The sequence below is a fragment of the Electrona antarctica genome (assembly GCF_951216825.1).
Source record: "Electrona antarctica genome assembly, chromosome: 19".
NCBI lineage: Eukaryota > Metazoa > Chordata > Actinopteri > Myctophiformes > Myctophidae > Electrona > Electrona antarctica.
The window spans coordinates 27,031,966-27,053,523 of NC_136800.1; the positions used below are offsets into that span (position 1 = coordinate 27,031,966).

The 21,558-nt window shown below is 42.1% G+C and overlaps 2 long non-coding RNA genes across 2 annotated transcripts; both read right to left on the reverse strand.

Annotated features, from left to right (window-relative positions):
* Positions 1-10,824: 10,824 nt before the first annotated feature.
* Positions 10,825-13,485, reverse strand: LOC306912438. Its single transcript, XR_013788379.1, has 3 exons — positions 13,204-13,485; positions 11,003-11,125; positions 10,825-10,915 (listed from the first exon to the last, which is right to left on the reverse strand). It is a non-coding gene; the product is annotated as an uncharacterized lncRNA (long non-coding RNA).
* A 4,531-nt stretch (positions 13,486-18,016) lies between these two features.
* On the reverse strand, positions 18,017-19,992 carry LOC306912516. The gene is made up of 3 exons (XR_013788394.1): positions 19,914-19,992; positions 19,555-19,673; positions 18,017-18,385 (listed from the first exon to the last, which is right to left on the reverse strand). It is a non-coding gene; the product is annotated as an uncharacterized lncRNA (long non-coding RNA).
* Between the last annotated feature and the right edge of the window lie 1,566 nt (positions 19,993-21,558).

Sequence of the window (21,558 nt, forward strand, 5' to 3'; positions counted from 1 at the left end):
TTTTGTATTACTGGTAAATGATAAACAACATGCATATAACAATTAATAACAAAACAGTGATGTCTCACTGACCACATAACATCTTCCTCAGCTCTGTAGTTGCGTTGTTATAGTTGGACTGTAGCAGGTCAAAACGGGACTGTAACTGTTCCTTCTGTTCAGTCAATTCAGAATCTGCAAGAAGAAGAATCAACAAACTGCTGAGCTTTACTTATACTACTTTCTTATGATAATCTTCAATTGAGGGTGAGACAACGCTTGTTTAAATGCGTGCGTGCGTGCGTGCGTGCGTGCGTGCGTGCGTGCGTGCGTGCGTGCGTGCGTGCGTGCGTGCGCCTATATCTGCGGCTTTGCTGAAAATGAGAACTGCTATACCCTGCATGGGGAAATGAAATGGGGAACTAAGTTGGTTCATTCCTTTCTTACCTCTACATAAAGCGACATTGGTACTTAGAAAAGTGCTATATAAATTTGAGCTATTATTATTATTAACTAAAAAGAAAGGGAAATCTGGTCCACATTCATGGAAGAAAAGCCTCAGAAACAATGTATCTCAAGATCAAACTGATGTCCTTGTGCATTACAACAGAATGGTCAGAAAGTATTTAACTATTATGTTTTCCATCTTGAGGCTAAATACAATTTGGTCTCTGCCAACTCTGTGCTGAAGATAGCAATGCAATTTGCTATGCTGTTCCGTCTGAGCAGGTGGATGAAGCAAATCGTGCAGTGAGTCCTCAAAACACAAAATACGCACATGCAGGGAAAGACACAGAACTCTGCCTCAAGAAATAGACAATTTCCCATCCGCTGAATCCACCTGCCGCAAAATCAAGCCCAACGTATTTCAATCAACAGCCATCAAATTTGCGACACAAATATAACATTTAAAGATGGTGTTTATATGATGCTCACACTTTATGACCAGGCCAATGATGACAGCCAATAGAAGACACAGCAGCATCAGACACACTGCAGCAGCTCTGGAACGATTCTTCTTTGACTGATCAGAGCCTGAAAAACACAAGACAAACCTATGAGGATACTACAGGTGGTTTTAACAAGTTACGATGCCATATTACGAGAGATAACAAGTCATTTAAGTTCTTAATCGACACAAATAGTACAACGCCATGAATGTTGAGTGGTTTGAAACTAAACTGGCTGTTCCACCTTTGATGTGTCAAAATGATTGTGGCTTTCCAGGTGTGTTATTTATTCAAGATTTAAGGTTGTACTTTATTGTTACATCTTGTGTACAGCTACATAATAGTAAAACTTATTTTTGTTTCACTTCCTTACAGACAATGCAGCGGCATAGATGGCATACAATTCAAAACAACAAAAAGTAAAGGCTAGAATAAAGAGTGCAACTAAGGAAATCGCCAGCACACAATAAATGTCCTTCGGGTCACTCCTAGGACTTTGCTTAATTATCCGGCCCCGGCCGGTGATTAGCCGGCTTCTTCAGATTTGCAATCCGACGTGAAACACTTCAAAGCCCTGTAATACCCACCTGTGACAACCCCCATGATTCACTCTATCAAAGTGACCCTATAATGTTCAGTCCAAATTAATACAGGTGCCAACTGTGATCACTTTGAAAGCTAACAATTAAGTCTCAATAATATTTTTCATAGGATACCAGGAAAGGCTAGATGCCATGCACAAAAATGCAAAATTACACAATGAAAATATAGGAGGGAGTTCACTTCAGGGGAAAAGGCCCGCTCTACTCAGACAGTTTCATATAGTTTCAGGCGTGTGCTGGGTGCAGATTCAAAATGAACATATAGAAAATGAATAAAATATAGTATTTTGACACTGACGAAGGCCTGCGCGCCGAAACGCGTTTGTCTGTCTGGTATGACTGCTGCTGCGGAGCACTTTGATCATTAAACAAAGACTCTTACTCGACTGGATGTGCGGATTTTATTCATTTTCAATATAGGAGGGAGGCCATTGGAGACACTGCAACATTGTTAACCCACGGCCCTCTGTGGACGACGTGTTTGAAATGTGTCTGTTCTCTTACTTTGGACATCTATAGAAAATTCAAATTTGATTTAGCCAATTTAAAAAGGCCAATGTGGCTGACTGAATACCTCACACTTTACAAAAAGCAGCTCAATAGAAGCTCCTCATTGGGTGTAGATCCAGTAGAGCTCCCTCTGGAGTAATGCTTTGTCCCTAGCTATCGCCACTTCTCTTTACAGTAAGAGGCTGACCAGTGACCACCTCTATCCCCTGAAACGTCAGAGTGCAGACATCATTGAAATGCATTGCGTTGAAATGCCTGGCCATGATTGTTGTGGATCGAGCTCTTGTGCTCTGAAAACCTAGTTTTAATTTCAAAATGAGTTATTTATTTGTACCTGTACCTCCACACTGCACCTGTGCTGTGTTCTCCTGCACAGCATCCTGCTGCGTTACGGGGTCAAGGTTGTCTGCAGTGACATAGATGTCTACTATCCTCTCTTCTCTCTCTCCTCTCTCCTCCATCTCCTGCTCCCTCTTTCGTCGGCCATATCCCACCTTCTTTGTCAGGTCTGGTACGGCGTACACGTCCTCACTCATTCTGGTTCATCTTCAAACTATAATATTATTCGTTGTGCAACTTGTTGGAGAACAGAAGTCACAAAAGAAGAAGTTCACGCATTTCCTGATAAACTTCCAAAACCACACTTCACACCCACAGGTTTTGCAAACACACACACACACACACACACACACACACACACACACACACACACACACACACACACACACACACACACACACACACACACACACACACACACATTTAACATATTTATTTGCATTCACATTTTACAGGAAATGTCTTGAACACAAACAATAGTGGATGCGCAAACTTGAAAAGAAAGCTCTACAACAAGTTAAGCACCTTCGTAAGGAATGCCTCTTCCAGACTGTGGTCAAATGTACATGCCACTTCCAAAATGGTCACTTCTCTACTGTCCTCATCAACAACAACAATATCTGGTGTATTAGCTGTGACATCTGAAAAGGCATAATTTTCATTATTGTGCATGAACATGGCAGTTGAAACACATGCTTATACATTTTGGCAGATGATGAAACATATGAACTTATGTCCTTAGCTAATAGGTCAACAATTCTGTCGTGCCTAGCAATGTACATTCCCTTATATACATAGCAGCCATTAAGAATATGTGACAGTGTTTCTGTAACTGGAGATTGGTCATGGTGCAGACAATGAGGAGGAAATGTGTTAGGGTACCACAGAGAGAGATTGAGTCTGGTTGGAAGGACCTGTAATCTGGCTTTGACTGTAAAGGTGACTATATCCTCATCAACTGCATATTTCTTGAATATTGTATGAGATACGGTGTGGTCTGCATCGGGAAGAAGGGGAAGAAGCTAGCTTCCCCTGTAGTTTTAAACCAGTCCAGTGTTGTTGTTGTGTTTGCTGTTGTAACATTATAAGGTACCTCCGTGCATTGACTGGTGATATATGGTGTTCCGTATCAATTACAGTACTCCTTACTGAGATCGAGCAGTTGGTAATAATGTCCTCAGAAACTGCTACAGATTCAGAGTCAGGTCGAACCCAGCACAGATATACTCCAGTTCTTACACAGAGGTCATTGAGGTCAGGCCAATCTGACGACACCCCAAACCCAGTAGCATGTGAGTCCATTTTAAGGTTGGGCTTTGTCAGATAGGGGGTGTTGGTACTCCGTGAAGTCCGTCTCCACTGGCAGCCTGCCCGCCAGATGTTTTAGGGCAGAGTCGGTTTGCTCCGGTAGATCGTAGACCCTCCCGTTGAGCAACGCTTGTTTAAAAGCGAGCTTCAGAACGGTGACCAAACACATTGTTAGGAGCAGCTTTCCAAGCATTGCTCTCATCCTCAAGTTACAACGGGTGTGTTTTAGATGTTAATACATCTAAAACAAGTTAGTTTAGGTTGAATAACTGCCACCAACTTGTGCGTGCTGTGTCAGGAGCTGTCGCATCTCGGGCATGCGCGCACACACACACACACACACACACACACACACACACACACACACCTAGGATCGAACCCATGACCTTGCGGTCGAAAGGACACACAGTTTAATAATAAAGAACCAAGGCGAGCCGAGTGCTGCTAAGAATTCACAGGGTGATGACTCGATCCAGTCCAAGCAGTGAGGTGCTCACAAAGTTAAAACTTCCCAGACGGCACGACACATGCACGTTATGAGTATACTTTTATCACCATAGATTTCACTGTGTAGGCTATAGTTTATGAATGGAACACATTGATAAAGGTCCCCCTGCTGCGTTTCCAATTGCTGCGGATGACAGTAGGCAAACCGCAGCAAATTAAATATGCAAGAAGTCCCAATTCTCCGCCCATTCGCATCGAGTCTACCGAAGTATTAGGTGAGAATGTGACCCAAGACAATGATTAGGTTCAAAACAACTTTTTAGGTTTTGGTTTTGTTAGCTTTCCAAATCCCCCGGGTGAGTCCTGTATGTTGCTGGATGTGTTAATTCCTCCGCTGGCAGATTTAGCCCTTAATACTTTGCAATCTGTGCATGTCAATCAACATGGGATTAATCATCATCAGACACACGCACGCACACCACACACACCCACACGCACGCACACACTGCAGGTTCTATCAACAAGTTGTGAGTAGAAATCCATAAAGCATTGATGATGATCATCATCATCATCATCATCATCATCATCATCATTACATGTACTGTATTACTATGGGGGCATTTGTATGTGGATGTTTTTCTCCCCTTCTGCTCTCTGTCTGTCACTCATTCTCACAGGTCCAGCCACTCAGCTCTCAATCATTCCATAACTCAGTCAACTCCGCCTCTCACCACCAGTTATTGGTACTCCAATCATCGGTCCACCAATCCTCTCCAGCCATTAGCTTATATAAACCACCTGTGTTGCCAGGCATCCATCTCGTTCCTTTCTGCTGTGCTTCCACCTGTCATTCCCAAACATTTATTTTGTTCAGTCCTAACCAATTCAACTCAGTTTTGCCACCATTCATGAACAGCCAAATGTATTACAGGGAGGGTAGTTTAGCCTGGGTACCCTACATTCTACACACGTAGTTGACTAGCTGTTATTTTACACCAGCTAGAGGCGAGTGCCACAGGTTGTAATTGTCTCCACCAGGCCGAAGGCATGGGGAGAGAGTATGTTTTGCACTGCGTCCGTCCGTCCGTCCGTCCGTGTGTCCGTCCGTCCGCCCGTCTGTGATCAGCTAATCTCCGGCACCGTTAACCCGGTCGATGCCAAATTTTGCACACACATTCCCTGGATGCCAACGATGAACCTCTGCCCCAACATTTCCAGAACGGCCTGTTATAGCGCCACCAGGAGGCCGCTTTGTGCAAAACAAGTTTTTGGACAGTACACCTACAGATTTTGTCCAAACATCACGCAAATTGGTACACAGTCTCTCTAGAGCCATTCAACGAAACGGGTCTTTCAGATTTCTCAGACTCCATCCTGATTGGCTAAGATTGGCTTCCAAAGCAAGCAGGAGTGCTCAGTTTCAAACAAAATGCTGCAAATTATGAACACATCGTGGGATTTCCGTGAAATTGTGCACGCACATTCCCACTAGGCCGAGGAAAAAATGCCACATAAACATTTTCAACTCAGCCTCATGGTGGCGCTATAACTGGCAGAAAAGTGTTTTTACCTCTAACTGCACGGATCTGTGAATAACTTTGTATGCCAACTCCCTAGAGGCCAAGGAAAAACCTTTGCCTGGAATTTTTCACATCTGCTCTTTATAGCGCCACCAGGAGGCCGACATATGTAAAACACATTTTCTAATATTACTCCTTCAGACTATCCAAATTTCACGCAAATCGGTACACATGCTCTCCATAGTCATGTGATCAAGATGGGTTTGTTTGATTTCTCATAATCCACCCTCATTGGCTACGATTGGCTTCTAAACTTTTCAGGAGTAGCCCGCTTTGTACCCGTTTTGTACAAATCGCCACAACTACTCAATGCAGCGTCCGATTGTGGTGAAACTGTGCATGCATATTCCCACTAGGCTTTGAAGAAGAAATGCCACTTGATAGTTTTCAAATCAGTCTCATGGTGGCGCTACAACAGGCCAAGCCACGTCACACGCACGCATGTACGCACGCGCACACACACGTTTATATTGCTCCTAAACATTTTGCCAAACATCACACTCACACTCCTATCCTCCTGGTGGAGACCTGTGCCCAGAAGGGCACTTTTTCTAGTTTATCTTTCTACTTGTAGGAAGAGTTTTGTTTCTCTTTTAACAGGTTAGTTATTTGATTTATTTAGATATGGTTTTAAATACTTGTTTGGCACCACCGGTCCCTTCCCCTGTGTTTTGTTATTTGGCTTGATTATCTTTTTCTTAGCCCAAGTCTTTGAATAAAGGCAAACTCTCAGTTCACTGAAACAACTGTCCATTTCAATCTGTCATTTTGGCTATGTGTTATAGTCCCTCCTACCTAGACCACCAACTGGGACGTAACAATCATCATTCATTTTGGTTACATGCCTCCTCCTTGTAGCATACTGCAGCAGCCTCATGGCCAGAGAGAAATTGTCAATTCAATTCAAATTTATTGGTAAGCAAAAACAGGTTTGTCAAATCAAAAATTAATATTAAAAGGGAATAAAGAGATGGGTAAGAGCATGTCATTTTGCATTAGAAGAACTCACAAAACCAGAGGATTTGTCCATTTGCAGGCCACATGTTATCTGGTCCCCTAGTCTATATGAACAATGATATGGTATTCAAATGTATAATGTATAATGTTATTATTCACACACATTCACATTTTATATAGGCTCCCCTTTGATAATTATTAATATCAATTGTAATCTGATATCTACAGAGCATATTGGGTAGAATAACAACACATGTGAATACACCCATCAACACACCAGCTGACTACTCCATTGTGCAAATGATCATTTCAACACAACTCTTTCACAGATCCAACGGTTTCTTTCATCACACGGTTTGTCATACCATCCTTTTTGACCTTTTTGATTCCAAAACACAACACAGTCGTCTTGTGCAGTGTAGTTATCAGGCTGACCAGGGGCCCAGTACCTGATGAAGTAGGAACATTAAATACATTACAATAGAGCACCAAAGTCCTGACGTCACTGTCAGTAGAGGGCGCCAGTCCACAGGTTAGTGTACTTTTTATTTGCATTGAATTCCCCATAGGGGGATTTTAGATCTCTTCATATAAGAATAAATCACACCCGTGTGAACTGAGTGGTGCAAGGTCTTATATAGCCTGATCAGCTGTGGTCTGACGTAATGTCAGTGACCATAGTAACCATGCTCATTTTTTTGGGTCCCACGTACAGGTACACACACGTACAGGTACACACATACATAGACACAAACATAGATACAGACAAAGCTGGTTGTTGGAGTGGTTTGCACCACTCAAAAATTGAAAAATAAATTGATCATCCCGGCCTTTTCACTCATATGGATATGAAGCATCGACTGAAGGTGTACAAATATACCCAAAGAGTAACAAAATAAGCTCTAGAAACGAGTCAAACAACCCAGAGACTATACATTTCCAGGTAGGCAGGGTGGCTGCAGCTGCCCGTCGCACAACAAACTGACATGTTAATTACGTTCTTTTATTTTGTTTTAATTGATATTTAATGTTTCGTGGTTAGTACGAGTCGAGTCACCGCCAGCTGAACTTACGTCAACGAGGAATCTCAGGAACGCAATGTGTTGACAGCTGAGCATGACGTATATTAGCAGCAACATTGCTTTCATATTTGCGGCCAAATTAATTCCATTTTCTCCAGAAACTGGCTGTATCAAATATTAATGGACATCATTAACGACGCACAGCCACCCCCCTGACAGAAAGGCCGGGATGATCGGTTTATTTTTCAAACACAGTTCTTATGAAGCGACCTAAAATCGGATTTCAATGCAACTAAAAAAATACATGAACCTGTGTACTGGCACCCTCTACTGAAAGTAACGTCAGACTTCGGTGCTCTATATGTTACATGTTTTCACCTCTAAATATTTAGTTTGTAAATCATGACCTCAAATTGATATTAGGTACATATTACCTGGATGGTGATATAGACTATAGGTATAATTGTCATATAAACCACATATTAATACCATTAGACAAAGGCAGCAAATAATATGTGAAATGTAGTTGAAATGTTAGTTGAAATAAATTAAAGTTAAACGTAAGGTAAAGTCTTACGTTGGTGTGGTCAGTGGTGTTTCAGTTTCATCTAACCATGTCCAGGCTCCTTCTCTCTCTCTGTCAGTCAAACCCAGCCACATGTTCAGGTGTCTGCCAGCAACTCTCTCAACTAAGTCCTGGACAGAAAACCTTCTGGTTACTGAATTACAAACTGTACAAAAGATATGTTATAGCACCCATGCGCACAAACACAGACGTGCACATGCACATGCACACGAACGCAAGCAAGCACGCGCACATGCACGCACACACACACACGCACACACACACACACACACACACACACACACACACACACACACACACACACACACACACACACACACACACACACACACACACACACACACACACACACACACACACCTGTTTTGCTCTGCTGTTAATGACAATCAGGTCTGATTGTCTCTCTGTACAGTATTGCCTGCTCTTCTCCCAGCTTTTCCTCTCAGTCACGGGCTCAGGAGAGACGTAATAACACACACCACCATCAAATGTAAATCCATGTGGTTCTAACAACAACATAATAAAGTTAGGAAATGTTTTGTATTACTGGTAAATGATAAACAACATGCATATAACAATTAATAACAAAACAGTGATGTCTCACTGACCACATAACATCTTCCTCAGCTCTGTAGTTGCGTTGTTATAGTTGGACTGTAGCAGGTCAAAACGGGACTGTAACTGTTCCTTCTGTTCAGTCAGGTTGTTATATTTGGACTGCATCTGGACTAGGTCTTTGACCAGGTTGTTTTTCTCTGTATTCAATTCAGAATCTGCAAGAAGGAGAATCAACAAACTGCTGAGCTTTACTTATGTACTACTTTGTTATGATAATCTTCAATTGACGGTGAGACAAAGGATGCTATTTTTGGGGTAAGTGGTGAACGGGTGTGAAGCTCATGTAGTGAACAGCGTGGTGGGTGGGGCATGGTGACTGATGTTTGGTAGCCCAAACATTTAGACTCTCGTAGAGGTTTTTTTCGATTCTGACGAATCTGTCAACGAGAGTCTAAAATACTTGGTCCCCTTTAAGAGGGCTCGTGTTTACGTTTGTGCCTCAAAATCACTCTTACCTTGTACAAATGCAAAATCTAAAATCTAATCCAGATTGCCCCACATGTCCGGCGGGTGTTCGGAAAACAATTACTTCCGTACCGACCGTAGTTTTCAATAAAAAAAATATTTTAATCCACTCCGTCCATACTCCTCCATTGTAAATGCGCAACAGAACATTGGCCGCGCCCCTAGTGGCCAGGGTTCTGTTGCGCATTTACAATGGAGAGAAAACCAAGATGGCCGCCAGATTCCGAGACAGAGTATGGACTTTAGTATGGACGGAGTGGATTAAAATATTTTTTTTATTGAAAACTACAGTCGGTACGGAAGTAATTGTTTTCCGAACACCCGCCGGACATGTGGGGCAATCGGGATTATATTTTAGATTTTACATTTGTACAAGGTAAGAGTGATTTTGAGGCACAAACGTAAACACGAGCCCTCTTAAAGGGGACCAAGTCTTTTAGACTCTCGTTGAGAGATTCGTCAGAATCGAAAAAAAACCTCTACGAGAGTCTATGTTTGGGCTAGATGTTTGGTATGTTGCAGATGCACATGAATGGTTGTTGCCCTTTTCAACAAGGCAGCTGTGAAAAAACAAACACACAATGTAATGTTGCACCTAAACAGTAACTACACTAAATAAAATAATGATTTGGAAAACATACCTGGCATCTGGTGATCTTTCTTTACCATTTACATATCCAATCATTTGTTATCAGTGTGTGTGTGTGTGTGTGTGTGTGTGTGTGCGTGCGTGCGTGCGTGCGTGCGTGCGTGCGTGCGTGCGTGCGTGCGTGCGTGCGTGCGTGCGTGCGTGCGTGCGCCTATGTCTGCGGCTTTGCTGAAAATGAGAACTGCTATACCCTGCATGGGGAAATGAAATGGGGAACTAAGTTGGTTCATTCCTTTCTTACCTCTACATAAAGCGACATTGGTATTTAGAAAAGTGCTATATAAATTTGAGCTATTATTATTATTAACTAAAAAGAAAGGGAAATATGGTCCACATTCATGGAAGAAAAGCCTCAGAAACAAGCTTCTAGCAGCAGCTTCTAGCTTCAAGCTGCTGCTGATTGGCCAGGCCGTTTTGTGCCCGGGCATCAAGTCTGCCTGAGAGTTCCCAGATGGGAGCAGGAGGGGGGAACCCAGTGTACTCTCTGCTGCCCCATCTGGCGGAGTCAGGTTAGGTTGAATACACTGTGGGCAAGAAAACTTTTCTGCTTGGCAGGATGTTAGTTTCTTAGTACTGTCTTTTAAAGCAAGAAAGAAAATCTTTAACCAACATTGACTGTCGCAACTCTCATATAGTTTAGCTGAAAGGTAATGTTCTTGACGAACATGATAATATAAATAAATTCTGCTGCTGGTGTAATTTCTTAAAATAAATTATTTAAATTAAATTAACTCAACATCATTATGCCCTCTTACATGTGAGATTCTTTTGTAGTAGGATTTTTTGGTTTTGCATATCTGTATGTGTAAGTTCAAACATTTGTCAGATATTTAAAATGTCACAACATTTAATACAGTACAAACTCATATCTGATCTTACCTGTGGGGTCTTTGGTTTGCATATCTGAAAAAAAAAACATTCATCAGATATTCTCTTAATTAAAATAAAATAGATGTGATGTGAGGCCAACAGTGTATCCTGTATACTCACACAGAACAGTTACGGCAATCAATGCAGCTAACAGGAGGGCACAGAGAAGTCCCAGTCCCACTTTCACTATATCACAGCTCCATGAGGCAACCTTTGACCCCACTGGCTGAGACGCAGAATTACCTTTTGAACATGTGATGTGATGAAATAGGGACAGTATTAATTATATATGCCATCTATGGCACTGCCAGCACTAAATGATTAATTGTGTTGAGTATTTTATTCTTTTCAGTGTTTTCTCTAACCACATTGCCGTTTCTGTCCTTACTGGACACCATGAAGGTCATACAATTAGACTTTCTTACTTTGTGGTTGTCTTAATACATTTCAAGGACATTTCTTATTTTGTACTTCCTTGTCCAGACATTTACTGTACATGTCAGCATTTCATTGGAATTTGTGGAAATCCACATTGTATTCCCTATATCTTTTATCAGTATCCTCAATATCAACTATTAATATTTCAGTTCAATTTGGCAGACCGGATGTTCTTAGGGTTTCTTTGACCTCTCAGTTTTGGCCCATAGAAGTATAAGAATACTCACACTTACCAGCGGGGTTTTGGGAAGGATCATTGCCCTGAGCTCTGGGAAATCTGACTTCATATGTGCTCTCATTTGATGTTGAAGCTGACACAGACATGAACAAAAACTGTTAATGAATGCAGCTTTTTTAAATCATCAAGGTCAAGGTAAACTTTATTGTCCACAAGGGAAATTTGTCTTGGGCATTCACCCCTGCTGCAGCCACAAACAAAACATCAGTGACAACAAAACATAAAAATACATAACACAGGGGAGACACAACATTACACAAGTGCACACAGTAGGCCTATGGTTAATCTAAACTCTCACAGTTTCAGAGCCTCATTCAACATTTTAGTTGACGCTGGTACAAACGATTTTTAACGATTTATAACTGGCCGAAAAGTGTTTTTACCTCTAACTGCACGGATCTGTGGATAACTTTGTATGCCAACTCCCTAGAAGCCAAGGAAAAACCCTTGCCTGGAATTTCACATCTGCTCTTTATAGTGCCACCAGGAGGCCGACATATGTAAAACACATTTTCTAATATTACTCCTTCAGATTTTATCCAAATTTCACGCAAATCGGTACACATGCTCTCCATAGTCATGTGATCAAGACGGGTTTGTTTGATTTCTCATAATCCACCCTCATTGGCTACGATTGGCTACTAAACTTTTCAGGAGTAGCCCGCTTTGTACCCGTTTTGTACAAATCGCCACAACTACTCAACGCAGCGTCCGATTGTGGTGAAACTGTGCATGCATATTCCCACTAGGCTTTGGAAGAAATGCCACTTGACCGTTTTCAAATCAGCCTCATGGTGGCGCTACAACAGGCCAAGCCGCGACACACACACACACACACACACACACACACACACACACACACACACACACACACACACACACACACACACACACACACACACACACACACACACACACACACACATTTATATTGCTCCTAAACATTTTGCCAAACATCACACACACACTCCTATCCTCCTGGTGGAGACCTGTGCCCAGAAGGGCACTTTTTCTAGTATTCAGGTCTGTTCTTTATGCAATTCATAATCTATGTATCTTTTATTTATAGGCTACTTTGATTAATATGCAAAGTAACTCAATCAACTATAGCAACAAAAGTGGAGTAAAAAGTACATTTGCCTCTGAGGTACAAGTGGAGTAGAAGTTTAATGTATCAATAGAAATGTACACTCCTGAGTGAGTTTTGCAGATGGCCAGATTTCCAACACATACAAATATTAGAAAATATATTGTAACGTTTTTGTTTACTTATGTTTAAGGTATTTGTGGAAAGTAAATCTTTTTCAAGACTCATTTGTAGAAAAAGAACATTGAATGTCAAATAGTTTAGTCCCCGATTATAATACGACCACGTTTTTTAGGATATTTTCACTACTTCTGAAAAGTAGTCTTTATTCAAGGATTTCCCCATATATTTAATTATATGTCATTTTGAAAGATCTAATTTTGAATTATTAGGCCTATTTCAGATTTGTATTGTTTTGTTGTCCCGACCCTGCGACCCATCTTCCTGAACTGGCTCACAGAAAGGCTACGCATCACTTTGCTAAATGGAAGAAGTAAGATGATTGTTTAAAAGGTTAAAACGTTTTTTAGGGGGTATTTGTTGTCTCAGTAATCTTACCAGACTGCCGTATCTTCTTCGGTAGGCCTTTGTGCTTCCTGGTCTTGGTCCGTAGATCTTCATAGACTGCATCGTCTTTCTTTTGCAGATCAAGACGCTCATAATGTCCTTCTTCAGACATTTCTACATTAGTTGTTCTTGTAGTGACGGTGGTTTCATTCTCGTAGTTTGTATCGTCTTGGTCTTCATCTTGGACCTCAATGTTGTCAGAATGCCTCGCTACAGCCATTTGTACCTTATGACTTCATTCTTCCTGCAAGTATTTGACCTCTTCACAACACACTGAAGATATACTGTATCCTCACTACTAACCTAAATGTAGATGGCACTTCTTTCACATGTGACGGATCACTCTTTGTGCACCAATGAAAATAAACCACACAGACACACACACACACACACACACACACACACACACACACACACACACACACACACACACACACACACACACACACACACACACACACACACACACACACACACACATCACGTGCACGTGCGCACACACACGCATGCACACACATGCACACACACACACACACACACACACACACACACACACACACACACACACACACACACACACACACACACACACACACACACACACACACACACACACACAGTGCCACACACACACACACACACTCCTTTGCTAGGCTCTGTGGTATACAACCTGTTCCGCGGATATGAGGAAGTACATCAGGTCACCTCCCAAAACCTCTCTGCTGACCCTGAGGCTCTAACATTGTAACATCATGTTAGTTCTAGTGAACTTGTGGGTTTCGGGGGTTCCCCAACATATTGAAACTAAAATGAAACGGTCGAAATAGTTTTTAAATACTTTTTCAACACAAATCTTGTATGGGGGTCCCTCCCTATAGTACAAAATATTATCAGATGGGGGTCCACGGCCAAATACATATTAATGTGGGGGTCCTTGACATGAAAAAGAACGAGGTAGGCCTGTGTGTGTGGACACTTTTCTCCCATGGTAGGACTGGCCTTGCTTTCTATTAGAGAGAATTGCTGCCATCTGTTTGTATAACCATGTAGTTACAACTTAGACTGCATTTTCACAGTAGTAATGGTCTTATATTCAGGTCTGTTCTTTATGCAATTCATAATCTATATCTTTTATTTATAGGCTACAATTTACAATTTACAATTTAGGCATTTAGCAGACGCTCTTAATCCAGAGCGACTTACAATAGGCAAGAACAAAAAGCATGGGAATACATCACATATGTAAAAAAAATATGCATTTATCGCGAAACATGCGTAAGCTAAGACCGTGACTAGAACATATCTATATAATGACACTATACATATAAACTATAACTAGAACATATCTATATAATGACACTATACATATAAACTACACATATATGCTATACTATGCTGTACATATATACTATGAAGTGCTATGACTACATACAATGCACTTATTGTGCTGTCTACATGACATGCTATAAGTCTGTTTCAAATGCTATATAAGTCTAAGAAGTGCTGTCTAAGGGGGTAGGTTAAGTGCTATGGGCCATGATGGAGTCTGAAAAGGTGGGTTTTCAGACTACGGCGGAAGATCGGGAGTGATGCTGCAGTTCTGATTGCAACGGGAAGTGCATTCCACAGTTTTGGGGCCAGAAGGGAGAAGAGTTTGGGACGTGTGGAGCGTTGTCCCGGCGTTTTTAGTGAGGGTACTTCCAGCTTCCCTGCGTTGGCTGATCTGAGTGCGCGGGAGGGTTTGTAGGGTTCAATCATGCTGGCAAGATATGGGGGAGCCATACCTTTGGTTGCTTTAAATGCCAACATCAGAGTTTTGTATTCTGTGCGGGCAGCGACCGGGAGCCAGTGCAGGGAGCGGAGCAGGGGGGAGACATGTGAGAATTTTGGCTGGTTGAAGACCAAGCGAGCTGCGGCATTTTGGATCAGTTGGAGAGGCTTCAGTGCACATGCCGGTAGGCCAGTAAGGAGAGAGTTACAATAGTCAAGTTTTGACAGGACTGTTGTCTGGATTAGGAGCTGGGATGATTCCTGGGTGAGGAACGGTCTAATTCGTCGTATGTTATAGAGTGTGAACCTACAGGATCGAGTGACAGCTGTGATGTGAGTTTTGAACGAGAGCTGACTGTCCAGGACAACACCAAGGTTCCTGGCTGTTGGGACAGACGTTACCAGGACGTTGTCTACGGAAGTTTTAGATGTTAATACATCTAAAACAAGTTAGTTTAGGTTGAAAAACTGCCACCAACTTGTGCGTGCTGTGTCAGGAGCTGTCGCATCTCGGGCATGCGCACACACACACACACACACACACACACACAGACACACACACACACACACACACACACACACACACACACACACACACACACACACACTATAGTGCCCTTTGGGCAATTCCGGAGTAATCTACCTTCCGCTGTGATTGGCCGAGCTTTGCATAACATTTGTAGTAGCTAATTGGCTGGCACACTGTGGTAAAGCTCTAAACATGAGATATCTCGTGAATGGCACAGAATTTACCCTGTGGGATTAAAAAAGGTCTACATTACGTAGTAAATGCGTCGGCTTGGAGTTGTTATTGGTGACTCCTGTAGGACTACACCATACAATGCAATCAGTGGCTTAGGATCAATAACCTTGTATGAAAAGGTATTAAATACACCTGTCCAAAATGTAATTTGAATGGCCCTTTTGTCCATAACAAAACGTGATATTGTAATTGGCTGACAATATTAGTGGGAGGGGCCTATGTAAGCAAATGTGGCAACCACACTTTGCAATTTTTCTAAATTGCGACTTTTCTCCATCAATCCATCTTCAACCGCTTATCCGTAGTCGGGTCGCGGGGGCAACAGCTCCACGACCACCAGAGTGCTCCAGACTTCCCTCTCCAGAGCAACATTAGTGACTTCCTCCTGGGGGATTCCGAGACGTTCCAAGGCCAGTGAGTCGATGTGTTTCCTCCAACTGCGCCTTGGTCTGCCCCGGGGTCTCCTCCCAGTGGGACGTGCGTCGAGGACCTCCCTAGGGAGACGCCCGAGAGGCAGCCTAACCAGATGCCCGAACCACCTAAGCTGGCTCCATTCCAGGCGAAGGAGCAGCGGTTCTACTCTGAGTCTCTCTCGTGTGACTGAACTTTTCACCCTATCTCTAAGGGAGATAGGGTGAAAGGGTCAAGCCGTGCTCCTCACATGCTGGGTTGATGGTGCCTAGGATCGAACCCATGACCTTGCGGTCGAAAGGACACACAGTTTAATAATAAAGAACAAAGGCGAGCCGAGTGCTGCTGAGAATTTACAGGGTGATGACTCGATCCAGTCCAAGCAGTGAGGTGCTCACAAAGTTAAAACTTCCCAGACGGCACGACACATGCACGTTATGAGTATACTTTTATCACCATAGATTTCACTGTGTAGGCTATAGTTTATGAATGGAACACATTGATAAAGGTCCCCCTGCTGTGTTTCCAATTGCTGCGGATGACATTATGAAGGCAAACCGCAGAAAATAAAATATGCAAGAAGTCCCAATTCTCCGCCCATTCGCATCGAGTCTACCGAAGTATTAGGTGAGAATGTGACCCAAGACAATGATTAGGTTCAAAACAACTTTTTAGGTTTTGGTTTTGTTAGCTTTCCAAATCCCCCGGGTGAGTCCTGTATGTTGCTGGATGTGTTAATTCCTCCGCTGGCAGATTTAGCCCTTAATACTTTGCAATCTGTGCATGTCAATCATCATGGGATTAATCATCATCAGACACACGCACGCACACCACGCACACCCGCACGCACGCACACACTGCAGGTTCTATCAACAAGTTGTGAGTAGAAATCCATAAAGCATTGATGATGATCATCATCATCATCATCATCATCATCATCATTACATGTACTGTATTACTATGGGGGCATTTGTATGTGGATGTTTTTCTCCCCTTCTGCTCTCTGTCTGTCACTCATTCTCACAGGTCCAGCCACTCAGCTCTCAATCATTCCATAACTCAGTCAACTCCGCCTCTCACCACCAGTTATTGGTACTCCAATCATCGGCCCACCAATCCTCTCCAGCCATTAGTTTATATAAACCACCTGTGTTGCCAGCCATCCATCTCGTTCCTTTCTGCTGTGCTTCCACCTGTCATTCCCAAACATTTATTTTGTTCAGTCCTAACCAATTCAACTCAGTTTTGCCACCATTCATGAACAGCCAAATGTATTACAGGGAGGGTAGTTTAGCCTGGGTACCCTACATTCTACACACGTAGTTGACTAGCTGTTATTTTACACCAGCTAGAGGCGAGTGCCACAGGTTGTAATTTATCTTTGTAGGCTACTTGTAGGAAGAGTTTTGTTTCTCTTTTAACAGGTTAGTTCTTTGATTTATTTAGATATGGTTTTAAATACTTTCTTGTTTGGCACCACCGGTCCCTTCCCCTGTGTTTTGTTATTTGGCTTGATTATTTTTTTGTTAGCCCAAGTCTTTGAATAAAGGCAAACTCTCAGTTCACTGAAACAACTGTCCATTTCAATCTGTCATTTTGGCTATGTGTTATAGTCCCTCCTACCTAGACCACCAACTGGGACGTAACAATCATCATTCATTTTGGTTACATGCCTCCTCCTTGTAGCATACTGCAGCAGCCTCATGGCCAGAGAGAAATTGCCAATTCAATTCAAATTTATTGGTAAGCAAAAACAGATGTTTGTCAAATAAAAAATTGCTGAAATATTAAAAGGGAATAAAGAGATGGGTAAGAGCATGTCATTTTGCATTAGAAGAACTCACAAAACCAGAGGATTTGTCCATTTGCAGGCCACATGTTATCTGGTCACCTAGTCTATATGAACAATGATATGGTATTAAAATGTATAATGTTAAGTTCATGTTATTCACATTATATAGGCTCCCCTTTGATAATTATTAATATCAATTGTAATCTGATATCTACAGAGCATATTGGGTAGAATTACAACACATGTGAAAACACCCATCAACACACCAGCTGACTACTCCATTGTGCAAATGATCATTTCAACACAGAACTCTTTCACAGATCCAACGGTTTCTTGCATCACACGTTTTGGCATACCATCCTTTTTGACCTCCATTCCAAAACACAACACAGTCGTCTTCTGCACTGTTGTTATCAGGCTGACCAGGGGCCCAGTACCTGATGAAGTAGGAACATTAAATACATTACAATAGAGCACCAAAGTCCTGACGTCACTGTCAGTAGAGGGCGCCAGTCCACAGGTTCGTGTACTTTTTATTTGCATTGAATTCCCCATAGGGGGATTTTAGATCTCTTCATATAAGAATAAATCACACCCGTGTGAACTGAGTGGTGCAAGGTCTTATATAGCCTGATCAGCTGTGGTCTGACGTAATGTCAGTGACCATAGTAACCATGCTCATTTTTTTGGGTCCCACGTACAGGTACACACACGTACAGGTACACACATACATAGACACAAACATAGATACAGACAAAGCTGGTTGTTGGAGTGGTTTGCACCACTCAAAAATTTAAAAATAAATTGATCATCCCGGCCTTTTCACTCATATGGATATGAAGCATCGACTGAAGGTGTACAAATATACCCAAAGAGTAACAAAATAAGCTCTAGAAACGAGTCAAACAACCCAGAGACTATACATTTCCGGGTAGGCAGGGTGGCTGCAGCTGCCCGTCGCACAACAAACTGACATGTTAATTACGTTCTTTTATTTATTTTTAATTGATATTTAATGTGGTTAGTACGAGTCGAGTCACCGCCAGCTGAACTTACGTCAACGAGGAATCTCAGGAACGCAATGTGTTGACAGCTGAGCATGACGTATATTAGCAGCAACATTGCTTTCATATATAGTTTCAAGGCTTTTGCGGCCAAATTAATTCCATTTTCTCCAGAAACTGGCTGTATCAAATATTAATGGACATCATTAACGACGCACAGCCACCCCCCTGACAGAAAGGCCGGGATGATCGGTTTATTTTTCAAACACAGTTCTTATGAAGCGACCTAAAATCGCCCTATGGGGATTTCAATGCAACTAAAAAAATACATGAACCTGTGTACTGGCACCCTCTACTGAAAGTAACGTCAGACTTCGGTGCTCTATATGTTACATGTTTTCACCTCTAAATATTTAGTTTGTAAATCATGACCTCAAATTGATATTAGGTACATATTACCTGGACGGTGATATAGACTATAGGTATAATTGTCATATAAACCACATATTAATTCCATTAGACAAAGGCAGCAAATAATATGTGAAATGTAGTTGAAATGTTAGTTGAAATAAATTAAAGTTATACGTAAGGTAAAGTCTTACGTTGGTGTGGTCAGTGGTGTTTCAGTTTCATCTAACCATGTCCAGGCTCCTTCTCTCTCTCTGTCAGTCAAACCCAGCCACATGTTCCGGTTTCTGCCAGCAACTCTCTCAACTAAGTCCTGGACAGAAAACCTTCTGGTTACTGAATTACAAACTGTACAAAAGATATGTTATAGCACCCATGCGCACAAACACAGACGTGCACATGCACATGCACACGAACGCAAGCAAGCACGCGCACACACGCACGCACGCACGCACACACACACACACACACACACACACACACACACACACACACACACACACACACACACACACACACACACACACACACACACACACACACACACACACACCTGTTTTGCTCTGCTGTTAATGACAATCAGGTCTGATTGTCTCTCTGTACAGTATTGCCTGCTCTTCTCCCAGCTTTTCCTCTCAGCCACGGGCTCAGGAGAGACGTAATAACACACACCACCATCAAATGTAAATCCATGTGGTTCTAACAACAACATAATAAAGTTAGGAAATGTTTTGTATTACTGGTAAATGATAAACAACATGCATATAACAATTAATAACAAAACAGTGATGTCTCACTGACCACATAACATCTTCCTCAGCTCTGTAGTTGCGTTGTTATAGTTGGACTGTAGCAGGTCAAAACGGGACTGTAACTGTTCCTTCTGTTCAGTCAGGTTGTTATATTTGGACTGCATCTGGACTAGGTCTTTGACCAGGTTGTTTTTCTCTGTATTCAATTCAGAATCTGCAAGAAGGAGAATCAACAAACTGCTGAGCTTTACTTATGTATTACTTTGTTATGATAATCTTCATTGACGGTGAGACAAAGGATGCTATTTTTGGGGTAAGTGGTGAACGGGTGTGAAGCTCATGTAGTGAACAGCGTGGTGGGTGGGGCATGGTGACTGATGTTTGGTATGTTACAGATGCACATGAATGGTTGTTGCCCTATTCAACAAGGCAGCTGTGAACAAACACACAATATTGTAATGTTGCACCTAAACAGTAACTACACTAAATAAAATAATGATTTGGAAAACATACCTGGCATCTGGTGATCTTTCTTTACCATTTACATATCCAATCCTTTGTTATCAGTGTGTGTGTGTGTGTGTGTGTGTGTGTGTGTGTGTGTGTGTGTGTGTGTGTGTGTGTGCGTGCGTGTGTGCGTGTGTGCGTGCGTGCGTGCGTGCGTGCGTGCGTGCGTGCGTGCGTGCGTGCGTGCGTGCGCCTATGTATGCGGCTTTGCTGAAAATGAGAACTGCTATACCCTGCATTGGGAAATTAAATGGGGAACTAAGTTTGTTCATTCCTTTCTTACCTCTACATAAAGCGACATTGGTACTTAGAAAAGTGCTATATAAATTTGAGCTATTATTATTATTAACTTAAAAGAAAGGGAAATCTGGTCCACATTCATGGAAGAAAAGCCTCAGAAACATCTCAAGATCAAACTGATGTCCTTGTGCATTGCAACAGAATGGTTTTGTGTGACACACAACTATTATGTTTTCCATCTTGAGGCTAAATACAATTTGGCCTCTGCCAACTCTGTGCTGAAGATCAATGCAATTTGCTATATGCTGTTCCGTCTGAGCAGGTGGATGAAGCAAATCGTGCAGTGAGTCCTCAAAACACAAAATACGCACATGCAGGGAAAGACACAGAACTCTGCCTCAAGAAATAGACAATTTCCCATCCGCTGAATCCACCTGCCCCAAAGTCAAGCCCAACGTATTTCAATCAACAGCCATCAAATTTGCGACACAAATATAACATTTAAAGATGGTGTTTATATGATGCTCACTCTTTATGACCAGGCCAATGATGACAGTCAATAGAAGACACAGCAGCATCAGACACACTGCAGCAGCTCTGGAACGATTCTTCTTTGACTGATCAGAGCCTGAAAAACACAAGACAAACCTATGAGGATACTACAGGTGGTTTTAACAAGTTACGATGCCATATTACGAG